Source organism: Moschus berezovskii, chromosome X (assembly GCF_049115385.1).
Source record: "Moschus berezovskii isolate FMDL1 chromosome X, NW_MosBer_1.0, whole genome shotgun sequence".
NCBI lineage: Eukaryota > Metazoa > Chordata > Mammalia > Artiodactyla > Moschidae > Moschus > Moschus berezovskii.
In genome coordinates, this window is record NC_142488.1 from 97,176,321 (window position 1) to 97,192,451 (window position 16,131).

Below are 16,131 nucleotides of genomic sequence, written 5' to 3' on the forward strand. Positions count from 1 at the left end.
TTTTTCTTGGCTGTGCCACACGTCTTGCAGGATCTTAGTTCCCCAACCAGGGATCAAATCTGGGGCCACAGCAGTGAGAGCACCCATCCCTAACCACTGGACCACCAGGAAATTCCCAGTACTATCTAATTCTAAAACATTACCATCACTGTAGAAAGAAACATCTTACCTCATTCCCAATTCCCTCTCCCCTTATTCTCTAGAAACCTTATGGATTTGCCTAGCCTGTCCTTATGGATTTGCCTTGTCTGGACATTTTATATAAATAGAGTAATATATGACCTTTTGTATCTGGGTTCTTTCATTTAGCATAATATTTTTAAGTTTAATTCGTGTTGTAGCATGCATCATTACCGCATTCCTTTTTGTGGCTGAGTAATATTCCATTGTACAAATGTGCCACATTTTGTTAATCCATTTAGCAGTTGATAGACATTTGGGTTGTTTTCACTTTTTAGCTGTGAAGAATAAATTCTTTGTAAATGTAGTCCATTCTGCTCCTTCTGGTATTGGGAACATGGGCTGATATTTTCAAAGCTATCCTCTGTTGGAGGATGGGGATAAAACTAGAGCAAATTAAAACACCACGAAACATGCTATTCTTACAGAGAATCAGCTGTTTTTCTTGAATAGGTACTCTCCATGTTGCTGAAAACCTACCGTCAGTTTAAAGATTTCCTAAAATGTCAGTTCTGATAGCTTTTGTCATTTTTACCATTATTTTTATGGAGTGGCAAAATTCTGGGTTTCCATTTTTTTCCCTGATATCCCACATCAAGTGTTAAATAAACAGTCCACATCTACCTGAAGATTTGATGACTGGACAAGTCAAAGAGATCAAGTTCTTTTGTTCTCAGGATACAGATACCCTGAGGTATCATAGCCCTTTTTACTGTAGGATTGGTAGTAAGTTCAAACTGCTTCATTTCATGCTGGAAATCCAACTGATAAAAGTCCACAGAGAACAGCCTTTTTCAGCTGGATGAAGCACTAGGAAAAGGATGACAAACATGACCAGTCTGAGAAGCCCCAGAGCTCAATTTTGAGCAGGAAGAAAGCAAGCCAACAACTTTCTCCAGGACACAGGCTGTTGCTGGGACCTGGCTGACTCTGAGCCTCTGAGGAAACTGCTGAGTCATAAAGTTGGCTCCATTAATAAGTGAATTTCAAGCAAAGGACTGAGGATATATCATCAACTCAAACATGCAAAGGCACACAACAACTCTGTGGGAATGATAAGGCATACATATTGGACCCAGACTCACATCAATAGTCTCTATAGAATTTATCTGGAACAAGCACTTGGCTGAGAATTTATAAAACTAAAAATATAGAGGGGATTTCTGGGGAATATACTGAGCTGAATTTATGGACCAGGGCCCTAAAGTTCTTCTTGGATTTTTTTTCAGGTTCTTTGAAAGTGAGTAAAGCAACTGGAAACTATAGGAAAATCCAGAAAGGTGTCCAAGTATGCTGCATAATCTTGGGCAATGGGAGAACTGGACATGGGATTGATACTGGACCTGCAGAAATAAGAATATAACCTGGCAAACCTATAAGTGATGCGTATTCAGGTAGTTATCATAATGTAATGTTGGGTTTTGGTTTTTAGTTATTTTTATAGGCTCAAACACATCTTTATTAATCAAGGTAGGAACCATTACAATCAACACATATTTGTCAATGAGAAATAAGTCTGTTTATTTCTGTAGCATAAAAATCTATGCTTTGGGATTTGACGAACTCTTGGAAAGCATTTTCTGCCTCCTGCTGGTTGTGGAAACATTTTGCCTGCAAAAAGTTGTTGAGATGCTTGAAGAAGTGGTAGTTGGGTTTTTGTTTTTAAACTTTAGAATCAGCACATAGGCAAAGCATGGCAGACTTAACCTGGTTATAAAACAGAATATAATGTTAATTTTTCCAAGATGGTAAGGTGGTATGTATCAGGATGGTGAAAGTGAGGTAGGAGCCTGGGACCAATATCTTTATTTCACAGATTAGGAGATAATAGATACTGTCAAGATAAAATTAGATAGGAAAATTCAAGTATATTATTTAGTTTCAGTTCAGTTCAGTTCAGTCACTCAGTCATGTCCGACTCTCTGCGACCCCATGAATCACAGCACGACAGGCCTCCCTGTCCATCACCAACTCCCAGAGTTCACTCAAACTCATGTCCACAGAGTCGGTGATGCCATCCAGCCATCTCATTCTCTGTCGTCCCCTCCTCCTCCCTCCCCCAACCTTTCCCAGCATCAGAGTCTTTTCCAGTGAGTCAACTCGTCACATGAGGTGGCCAAAGTATTGCAGTTTCAGCTTTAGCATCAGTCCTTCCAATGAACACCCAGGATTGATCTCCTTTAGAATGGACTGGTTGGATCTCCTTGCAGTCCAAGGGACTCTCAAGAGTCTTCTCCAACACCACAGTTCAAAAGCATCAATTCTTCGGTGATCAAAGACCAAAAATAATAAAACACTAAAATTAAGAACAGGGTTATTGACTTAAATCATCATCATTCACAGACTCAGAATGATATGATTGTAATATCATAATATATAAAATTGATATTTTTTTAATGAAAGAATAAATATACAGTTGATCCTCGAACAACATGGATTTGAATTGAACAGGTTCACTTTTATGTGGATTTTTTTAAAGTAGTAAATACTACAGTATTACATGATCTGCAGTTCGTTGAATCCACAGATGTGGAACCACAGATATGGAGGAACCACTTATAGGGAGGGACAACTATAAGTTGTACATGGATTTTCAACTGTATAGAGGGTCACTGCCCCTGACCCTTGCATTATTCAAGGGTCAATTGTAAAGTGGTAGCTACTTCCTCAACTATGAATAAATATGTAGAGGTAATGTATGCACATTTTTAAAATTAATAAAATGGAAAGGTTTACAATGAAAAACAGATACCCTCTTTTAGCCGTTTCTTCACCTAGTGATATTTTATAAAATAATTTAAAAAATAAAATTAAAATAAACAGTGGAGCAAAAATACAGATTGTTGTATATTTACACAATAGGATAGCTTATAGTAATGAGAATGGAAAACATACTACTATATCCAAAACATGGATGTCTTTTAGAAGCGACATTGAGCTGAAGAAGCCAGATGCAAAAAAGCACAACCTGTATTATTTCACTTTGATAAAGTACAAAAACGAGCAAAACCCACCTGAATTATTAGAAGCCAGGCTGGTGGTTACCCGTGGGGCAGGTAGTGACAGAATAAAGTACAAGGAGGATTCTGCATATGGGTTGTTCTGTTTCATCAGTTGTCAGTTAGCAAATATGTTGTCAATTGAACATACAATAGTTAAGGCTTATTTTCATATTTGTGTTATACTTGAGTAAAAGCTTAATCATCATCATCATCATCACAGTAACAGATAATACTGAAATGGTATTTAATATGTACCAGTCACTGTTCTACATGATTCCATGCTTATTAATTCATATGGGTCTTTCTAGACATGTCCAATGGCACCCATTTTTACTCTAGCCATTCTCTTCACCTGGAATGCTTTTACCTTGATTTACACTTTGCTGGTTCCTTCCTGCCACTCAGCTCTAAGCCCACTTTCAACCACACTGCTTTATTTTAACGTATTACTTATCACTATTTACAACTTAAAATTTTCCCCTTTTCATTTATTTGTTGATGGTTTGCTAGACTGTAAGAAGCTCCATGAATACAAGGATTTTCTCTTTGTTCTATACTTCCATATCTTCAGAGTCTAGAACAATGTCTAGCACCTAGTAGGTGCTCAATACACATTTACTGAATGACTATATAAGCAATCAGATTGCCCATCTAGTTCCTCTTAATCCATTCTCCATATTTGAGACAGAGTGATATATTCAAAGAATAGTGTTCGTTAAATAGTATTAAATGAAAAAATATTTTAATGTATTTGGCTGCACCAGGTCTTAGTTGTGGCATGCAAATTCTTAGTTGCAGCATGCAGGATCTAGTTCCCTGACCAGGGATCGAACCCTTGGCCCAGTACACTGGGAGCATGGAGTATTAGCCACTGGACCACCAGGGATGACCCTCTAAAGCATAATTTTGATCAAGATAATTTCCTTCTTAAAAACTTACAGTCACACTCTCACTGCTTTTAAGGTATACTCCCAAATCTTTGCTATGACTTCACTCATATTTATCCTTTGCTAACCTCTGAGGCCTCATCTTTCTTCATTCTTCTCAAGATAGTTCTGCCATGCTGAACTAGTGTCACCTTCCCTAAGACACTAACTTGCTCATCTTCAAGTTTGCCAGCCTGGTGTTCCTTCTGCCTGGGGTGTTCTCACCTTGCTTTTCCTCCTCCTTACCTAAGTAACTTCTTATCCTGATGGCTTTATTTTAGACATCACTGCCTCTGAGAAGCATCCATGACCCAGACAGAGTGGGAACTTCTATTTGCTTCCATTGAACTCTCAGATGCCATACACACAGCACTCAGGTGGCCACAAGGAGTAGCTACCCAATTCCCTGTTCTACTGAAATCCTGGGAAGAGCTGTTCTAAGGCCAGATGCAGCTGGACAACTTGGGTCTGTGCTCTAGGAAAACAAATCAGGCCTCTGTTGCTATCCCTTTTTATTGAGCTTGTGAGGGAGCAGCCTTGTCAGAAGAGCAAAAAGAGCTCAAGATCTGACACCAAATGATCTGAGCTTAGGTGTCAGTTTTCCTAGAAGCTGCTGGTAATGCCAGTTTCTCAATACTTGGAGGCCTTGGGGAAAGTTGAGGTCATGTGCAGTCCTTTTCGCTGAGGAGAGAGGGATTCCAAATAACTCATCTTCAAGCAATCCTAAGAGGATTCCTAGTGTAACTTCTCGTTCATTCATCTCATCACTATTTTGGTAATTATCATACTGTATTAAAATCAAGGGTTTAGGGACTTTGCTGGTGGTCCAGTGGCTAAGACTCTATTCTCCCAATGCAGGGGGCCTGCATTCATCAGGGAACTAGATCCCACATTCTTCAGCTAAGACTTGGCATGCCACAACTAAGACCCAGCACAGCCAAATAAATAAACAATAAATAAAATAAATATATTTTTTTAAACTGAGTGTTTACTTTGTCTTGCCAACTAGTCTGACTGACTTTTGGGGCCAAGGTCTGTATTATTGACCATTATTGTCTCCAGTACTTCATGGGGTTTTACATAATTCTTTTCCTTTGCCTGAACCAATGAATGAATGAAATGCCCTCTGAAATTACACTTGGAAGGAAATTTCCAATGACCTTTTTAATAGGCCCCATCTATTTACTTGTATGTTACTGTCAGAGCCTTTAAAAGTGTAATCTAGTGGTCGGAAAACTTCTCTGAAAAGTCAAATGAGAAAATCTCAAAGTTGGCAGAACTCCTTGGTATTATCAAAATGGAGAATCATGTTCCCTTGATTCCCTTGTGTGCATCTGTGAATGTGTGTGCATCCAGCCATCATTTTTCACTGGCTTCAGTCATGATCACAGAAAAGGGGAAAACACTGTTACTGGAACTTGAATTAAAACCATATCAGAAGGCTCACTAACTCTAAGTAGAGTCTCTGAAGGCATTAGGATAATATAAAACATTGGCATATGTAATAAACCAAAATCTCCCTTATGAATAAATATAAAACTTTTAAAAACATCTCTAAGCTTTTTTGGAACATGTTGATATCTTTCTAGATGTTTGTTGGATAAATTATAAAGCCATAGCAACAGAGGAATTATTTATTTTAGTACAGGAGCAGATTTCTGAATGGTCTCTCCCTTATTACTGTGAAAACTCCAACCAGACCTATTTCCTCCTTCCTTCTGGGTGAAACAGAACCGCACATTCCCTTGTAGGGAGGACGTTCTTTCATCTGTATATTGCTTTGACTCCCATACAGTTTTCTCCTGACCCTGCTATAAACCTAAGAGTCCTCCAAGGACCTAACAGATAATTCAAGGGCTACTTATGCTGAAGGAGGAAGCACAGATCAACAATAATACTTGAAGTCTAATGAACTGTAGCAAGGAGTATCATGGAATTACCCAACAGGAGAAATAATATGTGAATATTAAGCCCCACCTGAAAGAAATGTCCCATTTGCAAATTGGCTAGTTGGACCTACTCAACTTAATATAAATTCATAGATTAAAAGGGACAAAACTTATTTTGTTCTCTCTTGAGAAAAAATTAGACATATTTTCAATTGTGTTTAGTGTGGAGAAACAGTTAAAAGTAATGAAAAACTTCAACTGAATATTTTTTAAAGCTTATTATTCCATGAACTGAATTGCTTTTAAACTCAAAAGTCAGTTAAATGAACTTCATTGTTTTTAAGTGTCTGATGACACTGTTCTCTTCACTTGGACAGATTTTGCCTTCATTAGTCAGATTGCCTTTCCATTGGAAAAGGGCTGATTTCTACAACATCTATCTTAATATAAACCCACCAAAATAACTTAGAGTTTGTGAACATTTTCTGTGGGACATATATATATGTTGATCATTGCAAATATGTAGATGAGGTCAAATTGACAAATAATGAATCAGTTCAGTTCAGTTCAATCGCTCAGTCGTGTCCGACTCTCCGTGACCCCATGAATCACAGCACACCAGGCCTCCCTGTCCATCACCAACTCCCGGAGTTCACTCAAACTCATGTCCATCGAGTCAGTGATGCCATCCAGCCATCTCATTCTCTTTCGTCCCCGTCTCCTCCTGCCCCCAACTCCTCCCAGCATCAGAGTCTTTTCCAGTGAGTCAACTCATCGCATGAGGTGGCCAAAGTATTGCAGTTTCAGCTTTAGCATCAGTCCTTCCAATGAACTCCCAGGATTGATCTCCTTTAGAATGGACTGGTTGGATCTCCTTGCAGTCCAAGGGACTCTCAAGAGTCTTCCCCAGCACCACAGTTCAAAAGCATCAATTCTTCGGCGATCAGCTTTCTTCACAGTCCAACTCTCACATCCATACATGACCAAGGGAAAAACCATTGCCTTGACTAGACGGACCTTGGTTGGCAAAGTAATGTCTCTGCTTTTTAGTATACTATCTAGGTTGGTCATAACTTTCTTTCCAAGGAGAAGCGTCTTTTAATTTCATGGCTGCAATCAGCATCTGCAGTGATTTTGGAGCCCAAAAAAATAAAGTCTGACACTGTTTCCACTGTTTCCCCATCTATTTCCCATGAAGTGATGGGACCAGATGCCATGATCTTAGTTTTCTGAATGTTGAGCTTCAAGCCATCTTTTTCACTCTCCTCTTTCACTTTCATCAAGAGGCTTCTTAGTTCCTCTTCACTTTCTGCCATAAGGGTGGTGTCATCTGCATATCTGAGGTTATTGATATTTCTCCTGGCAATCTTGATTCCAGCTTGTGCTTCTTCCAGCCCAGCATTCTTCATGATGTAATCTGCATATAAGTTAAATAAGCCTATAATAAATTAATCAGGTGGTGATGTCTTAAAGTATTGCTCCTTAGAACATGATTCATTAAATATCTATGTCTTCTGCAGACACCTGCAGAAAATATCAAAATACATCAAGACTAGTACATGAGGGGGTATTTGCTTTGACACATATATGTACACCTACCATTGAATTGGAGTTTCACAACGTGGTAAGAAGCAGGAATCTCTTACTCTCAGATATTTGTAACAGGAGGTTACCAGGAGTAAATTACTCTCATCAAAATGTTAAGCAATTAGTCATACTTGATCTAGGTCTTTGTGAAGAGTATTCCACAGCAAGAAACAGAGTACTTAAGCACCACAGGGACTATTCTCTTTCAGCACAGAAGTTAGCTTACATTCATCTCTTTCAGACTAAACCCTGGTTGGAAAGGCAGAATTCTGCAGGGAGAGACCACCAATTTCTAAGTTTTACCACTGAGCAATGATAATGAACCATTCTTTTTCTTTACCTTGCTGTACACAATATTTGGGCTTCCCCAGTGACTCAAGAATCCACCTGCCAATGCAGGAGACACAGGAGATGCAGGTTTGATCCCTGGGTTGGGAAGATCCCCTGGAGGAGGAAATGGCAACCAGCTCCAGTATTCTTGCCTGGAAAAATCCATGGACCGAGGAGCCTGATGGGCTACAGTCCATGGGGTTGCAAAGAGTCGGACATGACTTATCACCTGAGCATACAGCACACACATAACATTTAGGGGCTTTCCTTATATAATTTACCTAGAAGTAGTCAGTATAAACTAAGATATCTGAGCTGGTAGGTACATGTATGTTTATATTTTTAAACAGAATTTCAGTAAAGTCAACTTTTCTAACCACCAGAGAATCTTAAAACATCAAAATGAAATAAATATTCTCTTTTCTGATTTACAAGACAGGAAACTTATTGTACTGATTCCATGTTTACCCTGTTCATCTGTGTACAATTATTATTTAGAAATAGAAATCACAGCCAAACAAATAGCTAAGTGACAGAGATCGCATTCAGGGTTTGAAAAGTTGTTTGCCCTAATGAGCCTAGCGTTCCTTGGGAATAATGTGGCACTTGAAACTCTTTTATACGACACTTTATAGGGTGTAGGCTTCCCTGGTGGCTCAGAGGTTAAAGCGTCTGCCTGGAATGCTGGAGACCTGGGTTTGATCCCTGGGTTGGGAAGATCCCTGGAGAAGGAAATGGCAACCCACTCCAGTACTCTTGCTTGGAGAATCCCATGGAGGGAGGAGCCTGGTGGGCTACAGTCTATGGGGTCGCAAAGAGTCAGACATGACTGAGCGACTTCACTTTCACTTTCTTTATAGGGTGTATAATTTCAAGTACAACTGCTGCTGCTGCTGCTGCTAAGTCACTTCAGTCGTGTCCGACTCTGTGCGACCCCATAGACGGAAGCCCACCAGGCTCCTCCGTCCCTGGGATTCTCCAGGCAAGAACACTGGAGTGGGTTGCCATTTCCTTCTCCAATGTGTGAAAGTGGAAAGTGAAAAGTGAAAGTGAAGTCGCTCAGTCGTGTCCGACCCCCAGCGACCCCACAGACTGCAGCCTACCAGGCTCCTCCATCCATGGGATTTTCCAGGCAAGAGTACTGGAGTGGCTTGCCATTGCCTTCTCCGCAAGTACAACTAGTCGCAATTATTTGTGTGTATCTTACAGCAATTTTTCAGAGCTGTTTTTTTTTGCTTTTTCCTACAGCAGGAGAATGCAGTCCAATAACACATGGTATTTATAAGGTAACTTTCTCTTTCCCCAATGGACACGGTTCTTTTCTGACTTTGTACTCGTCTTTTTTCCACTTACTCCATGCTGCTGCTGCTGCTGCTAAGTCGCTTCAGTTGTGTCAGACTCTGTGCGACCCCATAGACGGCAGCCCACCAGGCTCCCCCCTCCCTGGGATTCTCCAGGCAAGAACACTGGAGTGGGCTGCCATTTCCCTCTCCAATGCGTGAAACTGAAAAGTGAAAGTGAGGTCGGTCAGTCGTGTCCGACTGAGTGACCCCGTGGACTGCAGCCCACTAGGCTCCTCCATCCATGGAATTCTCCAGACAAGAGTACTGGAGTGGTTTGCCATTGCCTTCTCCATAACCTTCCTCTAATCTTTCCACAATTCCGCTATGTAATAGTAACACCTTATGTGTGTGTGTGTGCTAAGTTGCTTCAGACATGTCTGACTTTTTGCAGTACCCTATGTACTGTAACTCACCAGGCTCCTCTGTCCATGAGATTCTCCAGGCAAGAATACTGCAATGGGTTGCCATGCCTTCCTCCAGATGATTTTCTTGACCTAGGGATCCAATGTCTGTCTCCTGTGGCTCCTTCATTGCAGGTGGATTCTTTACCACTAGCCCTACCTGGGAAGCCCAGTAACCACCTTACAACAATTTGGACCTAGAATTGTCCCCCTTAAGCTCCTCTTGGCTACTTTTCAAGCACACAGTGAACAGTTCAGTTCAGTTCAGTTGCTCAGTTGTGTCTGACTCTTTGCGACCCCATGGACTGTAGTACGCCAGGCCTCCCTGTCCATCACCAACTCCTGGAGTTTACTCAAACTCATGTCCATTGAGTTGGTGACGCCATCCAACCATCTCATCCTCTGTTGTCCCCTTCTCCCCCCACCTTCAATATTTCCCAGAATCAGGGTCTTTTCCAATGAGTCAGGTCTTCACATCAGATGACCAAAGTATTGGAGTTTCAGCTTCAGCATCAGTCCTTCCAATGATACTCAGGACTGATTTCCTTTAGGATAGACTGGTTGGTTCTCCTTGAAGTCCAAGGGACTCTCAAGAGTCTTCTCCAACACCACAGTTCAAAAGCATCAATTCTTCTGTGCTCAGCTTTCTTTATAGTCCAACTCTCACATCCATACATGACCATTGGAAAAAACAGCTTTGACTAGACGGACCTTTGTTGGCAAAGTGATGTCTCTGCTTTTTAATATGCTGTCTAGGTTGGTCATAACTTTTCTTCCAAGGAGCAAGTATCCATTAATTTCATGGCTGCAGTCACCATCTGCAGTGATTTTGGAGCCCCCCTCAAAAGTCTCTCACTGTTTCCATTGCTTCCCCATTTACTTGCCATGAAGTGATGAGACCAGATGCCATGATCTTAGTTTTCTGAATGCTGAGTGTTTTTTTTTTGAAAATTTGAACATTTATTAAACTTTTAACAACATAAAGGAATTGTTGACTGTTTTTTTAAAAAGCTGTGAAAAGTTTTGTTAATATTTATTAATGGAACCTTATTTTAGAGAGGTGCATTCTGAAATATTTAGATCTGCCTCACAGGAGAGGGCAGGACGAGTTGTGAATACAGCTGTGTACTGGGTTACAAAAGTGTTCACTGTACTATCTGTGGACTATTGCTCCAAAGTCTTCCTAATTCAAGAGCATAAAAAGGCACTCTGACAAGGTCTGACTTCTCATTCCCTCTTCCAGAAACCTAGAGGAGGATTCATGTCCGTCCCAGTATTCTCTGCTCCCCAGTTCAGTTCAGTCGCTCAGTCGTGTCCGACTCTGCCGCAGGCTAAGCAAGGGAAATGCTTTAATGGGGAGATCCAGCCGCCACGTCACGCTCCTCAATGGCTCAATGATTTTTGACCCTTGTGCATGCAGCGAAGAATGACCTGGACGCCGTTTGGCGTGCTCAAGTGCCGGATCCAATCATGCTTATTCTTGCGTTTGATGTTATTTGGCTGATACTCGTTCCCACGCATCCTGTCTCTGGTCTGCTGCATGGCGGGGAATCTCCAGGTGTCTGGGAACCCCAGCCAACCCCGGGGATCCTGAAGCCACCTGCCACCCAGCAGCCCCGCTGACCTACTGACGGGGCCCAACAGGCAACCCAGCGATCCGACTGAGCCTGAATGGTGAGTTTTAAGCCAGCTTTTTCACTCTCCTGTTTCACTTTCATCAAGAGGCTTTTTAGTTCTTCTTCACTTTCTGCCATAAGGGTGGTGCCATCTGCATATCTGAGGTTATTGATATTTCTCCCAGCAATCTTGATTCCAGCTTTTGCTTCATCCAGTCCAGCATTTCTCATGATGTACTCTGCTGCTGCTGCTGCTAAGTCACTTCAGTCGTGTCCGACTCTGTGTGACCCCATAGACGAAAGCCCACCAGGCTTCCCCGTCCCTGGGATTCTCCAGGCAAGAACACTGGAGTGGGTTGCCATTTCCATGTACTCTGCATATAAGTTAAATAAGCAGGGTGACAATACACAGCCTTGACGTACTTCCTTCCCGATTTGGAACCAGCCTGTTGTTCCATGTCCAGTTCTAACTGTTGCTTCCTGACCTGCATACAGATTTCTCAGGGGGCAGGTCAGGTGGTCTGGTATTCCCATCTCTTTAAGAATTTTCCACAGTTTGTTGTGATCCACACAGTCAAAGGCTTTGGCATAGTCAATAAAGCAGAAGTAGATGTTTTTATGGAACTCTCTTGCTTTTTCGATGATCCAGTGGATGTTGGCAATTTGATCTCTGGTTCCTCTGCCTTTTCTAAAACCAGCTTGAACATCTCTTTTCATGGTTCACATACTGTTGAAGCTTGCCTTGGAGAATTTTGAGCATTACTTTACTAGCATGTAACATGAGTGCAATTGTGCAGTAGTTTGAGCAGTCTTTGGCATTTCCTTTCTTTGGAATTGGAATGAAAACTGACCTTTTCCAGTCCTGTGGCCACTGCTGAGGTTTCCAAATTTGCTGGCATATTGAGTGCAGCACTTTCACAGCATCATCTTCTAGGATTTGAAATAGCTCCACTGGAATTCCATCACCTTCACTAGCTTTGTTCATAGTGATACTTCCTAAGGCCCACTTGACTTCACGTTCCAGGATGTCTGGCTCTAGGTGAGTGATCACACCATCATGATTATCTGGGTCGTGAAGATCTTTTTTGTACAGTTCTTCTGTGTATTCTTGCCACCTCTTCTTAATATCTTCTGCTTCTGTTAGGTCCATGCCATTTCTGTCCTTTATTGTGCCCATCTTTGCATGAAATGTTCCCAGTATCTCTAATTTTCTTGAAGAGATCTCCAGTCTTTCCCATTCTATTGTTTTCCTCTATTTCTTTGCACTGATCACTGAGGAAGGCTTTCTTATCTCTCCTTGCTATTCTTTGGAACTCTGCATTCAAATGGGTACATCTTTCCTTTTCTCCTTTGCCTTTCACTTCTCTTCTTTTCATAGCTATTTGTAAGGCAGACAATCATTTTGCCTTTTTACATTTCTTTTTCTTGGGGATGGTCTTGATCCCTGCCTCCTGTACAGTGTCATGAATCTCCATCCATAGTTCTTCAGGCACTCTATCAGATCTAATTCCTTCAGTCTATTTGTCACTTGACTCGTACGGGATTACACAGCGAGCTGCTGTCATCAAATTGTCTTGGTTTCCTCTACGTCCTTTGCTATGTGCTTAATGCCAGTTGGTTTGTATCGTTAACCTTGTAATTTAAAGCCTCTTTCATTGAATTTATAGCTTCTGCACCTTCCTGAGCAGTACATTCTTTCTGATCTTTTTATAGTTATTCTCCTGATCTTGTATGACTCCTGAATTTCTTTTATCCTCAAAAACTACTTTCATGTCCACCAGCTGAGGGCCAGAAAGACATCTTCCAGGATATCTTCCTGGCCAACTTCATGGTAGAGGCCTTTAAGGAGAAAGGGCCACTTTCAAGTTGTAGGTTCATTTCTTTTGATAACAACACGGTGGTTGTTATTATTGTTCAGTCGCTAAGTCATTTCTGACTCTCTGAGACCCCATGGAGTGTAGTCCGTCAGGTTCCTCTGTCCATGATATTCTCCAGGCAAGAATGCTGGAGTGGGTTGCCATGTCCTCCTCCAGGGAATCTTCCCCACCCAGGGATCAAACCCAGGTCACCTTCATTGACAGGCGGTTTCTTTAACTCTTGTGCTGCCTGGGATGCTTCTAAAATGCCAAATCTTTGTTGTGCCAAACCTGTATAGGGTCCCCTGAAGAGGCAAAGGAAAGAGCCTCCTTACTCTGTGTTACACTGCGTTGTCTGTGTTTTAAAGCTGACTTATTAGTATCCAGAGTTTCAGAGCCTTTTTGGGGAAGGCGAGGGGCAGCGAGTTCCCTGGCTTGTGTAACTGTAGTTCCCCAACCAGGGATCAAACCGAGGCCTGGCAGTGAAAGCACCAAGTTCTAACCCCTGGACCACCAGGGAATTCCCCAGAATCTTTCTTTAATTTTTCTACCTTTCTCACCCTCTATAACCACAAGAGGTCACTCCATCCACAGGGCTGAAGATATGTTCTATATCATCACCTCTATCCTCTTCCTTCATCTCGTTTGGTTCCTCTCCCAATAATCAAAACAAAGCAAAACAAAAACCTCTCCTAGTTTATGATCGAGGTAAGTGGATTCTGAGTTGTGGAGAGTGACCAGGGAGCTCATTACACTAGCTTCAATCAGCACAAATTTTCCATTATCATTTCACAACAGTAAAATTTACAATCATTTGATTTACTTGATCCTTTCTTAGAATGGTGTGTGCGTTGGGGGTGGTGTGGACACAAATACACAGGAAATAAAATAATAAAAGAGTGCTATTTGAAATGCAACAATAAGTGGACTTAAGAGACTGGGACGCTGTTAACATAATAACTCATAGAAGTTATGTTCACATGCCAGATGGATCAGAGTGGCTTCCTTCATCCTATCTTCCTTCTTCATGGATTCAAAGATTTTTCCATTTTCCATGAGAGAACTAGATGGAACAAATGACAAACAACCTGAGTTAAAGACTGAAGCAAACAGAAGGTGGACACAGAAGAGGAAAGCAAAGAGGTTTAAGAGCAAGGAGGGACCTGTGGAGTAATGAGGGAAGAAATAATACTCCCTAAAGGGAAGAGATTCCCTAGGAGAAAGGTGACTACATGAGTGGCTCCAAGAATCAAGACAAAGATTCAACACACACGTGTAGTAGAGCTGGCAGGATGAGCTGCTTAGTGCTGGAAAAGTTACTTTAAGTTCTCCTGAAAGGGGAAAATTTTCTTACACATTCTTCTGGATTCTAGGCACGTGGCTGATTGGCTAAGAATAAGATTTGTCTCTTTGGGGACACATTTTATTGTGTTCTGTTTTGGTATTCAGGGCACAGTAAATAAGCAACACTTACCAACTCAAAGAGTATTTGGCTTTGAAGGGCTTCCAGGGAAGCTGCTGTGTTGGCAACATTAAAAAAAAACAACACTTTTTTTTCCCTTACTAGTTTATTAACTCACAATTTCTATGGGTCTTTAGTCAAGTGCATCTTGACCAAGTCCTCCTTTCAGGGTCCCATGATGCTGCAATCAGCATGTCAGTCTGTGCTGCTGTCTCATCCAAGGCTTACAATCCTCTTCCAAGCTCACCGCTGGCAGAATTTAGTTTCTTGCAGCTATGGGACTGGGATCCTTGTCCTGCCAATGTTTTGACTTTAATGCAGCAAAACTGATTTCAGACTTCTGATGTCTCAAAAGTTCTAGAGGCTGGAAAGGTGTCAGCGTGGTGGCTCAGTGGTAAAGAATCCACCTGTTAATGCAGGAGATGCAGGAGAAATGGGTTTGATCCCTGGGTGAGGAAGATGCCCTAGAGGAGGAAATGGCAACCCACTCCAGTATTCTTGCCTGGAAAATCCCATGGACAGGGGAGCCTGACAAGCTGCAGTTCATAGGGCCACAAGGAGTCGGACACGAGTGAGCAACTGAGCACAGACGGTCGAGTGAGGGAGCCCTCTTCTGGGTTGCAAACTGCCTGTTGTATACTCCCATGGCAGAAGAGGTGGCAACATTTTACACCGAATGCAGAGAGAAGTTTCACATTTGACTCTGGTGCCCTTAGTTATTTTCAGCTCCAAACTAGATCCTATGTCTACAGTTCTTTCCTTTCCCAAACAGCTAATGCCATCATGAGAAACTCTAACAACCTCAGGAATAAATAGCATTCTTGAGGTGTAACCAATTGTTTCCCTTGCCCTTGCACAGGATAGTAGTGTTAGTGTTAGTCGCTCAGTCGTGACACACGTAGTGTTTCATTAACCAGCACTCATTTATGCTATTCTTCAAACAAAAGTATTTATAAGCAGAGAGAGTTTATGTAAGTTTCTCCTGGGAGACTTTTGGCTTTTCCTTTAACTCACCATTTTAGGGCTTCCCAGGTGGCACTAGTGTTAAAGAACCTGCCTGCCAATGCAGGAGACATAAGAGAGGCAGGTTCAATCCTTGGGTTGGGAAGATACCCTGGAGTAGGGCATGAAAACACATTCTAGTATTCTTGCCTGAAGAATCCCATGAACAGAGGAGCCTGGAGGACTCTGGTCCAAAGATTTGGACATGACAGAACAACTGAGCATGCACGTACCATTTTAAGTTGCATTTTGTCCATTGTCCTTTCCTTCAGGACTTACTCTTAGTTGGGACATTGACACAAACTGCCATGACTATACAGTTGCTCACCACCATAGACACAGTCTCTGGAGGCAGCAGCCCCAAGCTTTTGGTGATTTTTCACTCAAGTGTCCTATACTTTGAGAGCTACAGATTGCCCCAAACCGTTCACTGGAGATAGTTTAAATAATCTGTTGGTATGTGCTATAAAGTCCATACCATTTCTGTCCTTTATCGAGCCCATCTTTGCATGAAATGTTCCCTTGGAAACTCTAATT

General features: G+C 41.7%; 1 pseudogene; it reads right to left on the reverse strand.

Annotated features, from left to right (window-relative positions):
* Positions 1-11,041: 11,041 nt before the first annotated feature.
* LOC148773405 (large ribosomal subunit protein bL34m pseudogene) lies at positions 11,042-13,770 on the reverse strand (annotated as a pseudogene).
* Between the last annotated feature and the right edge of the window lie 2,361 nt (positions 13,771-16,131).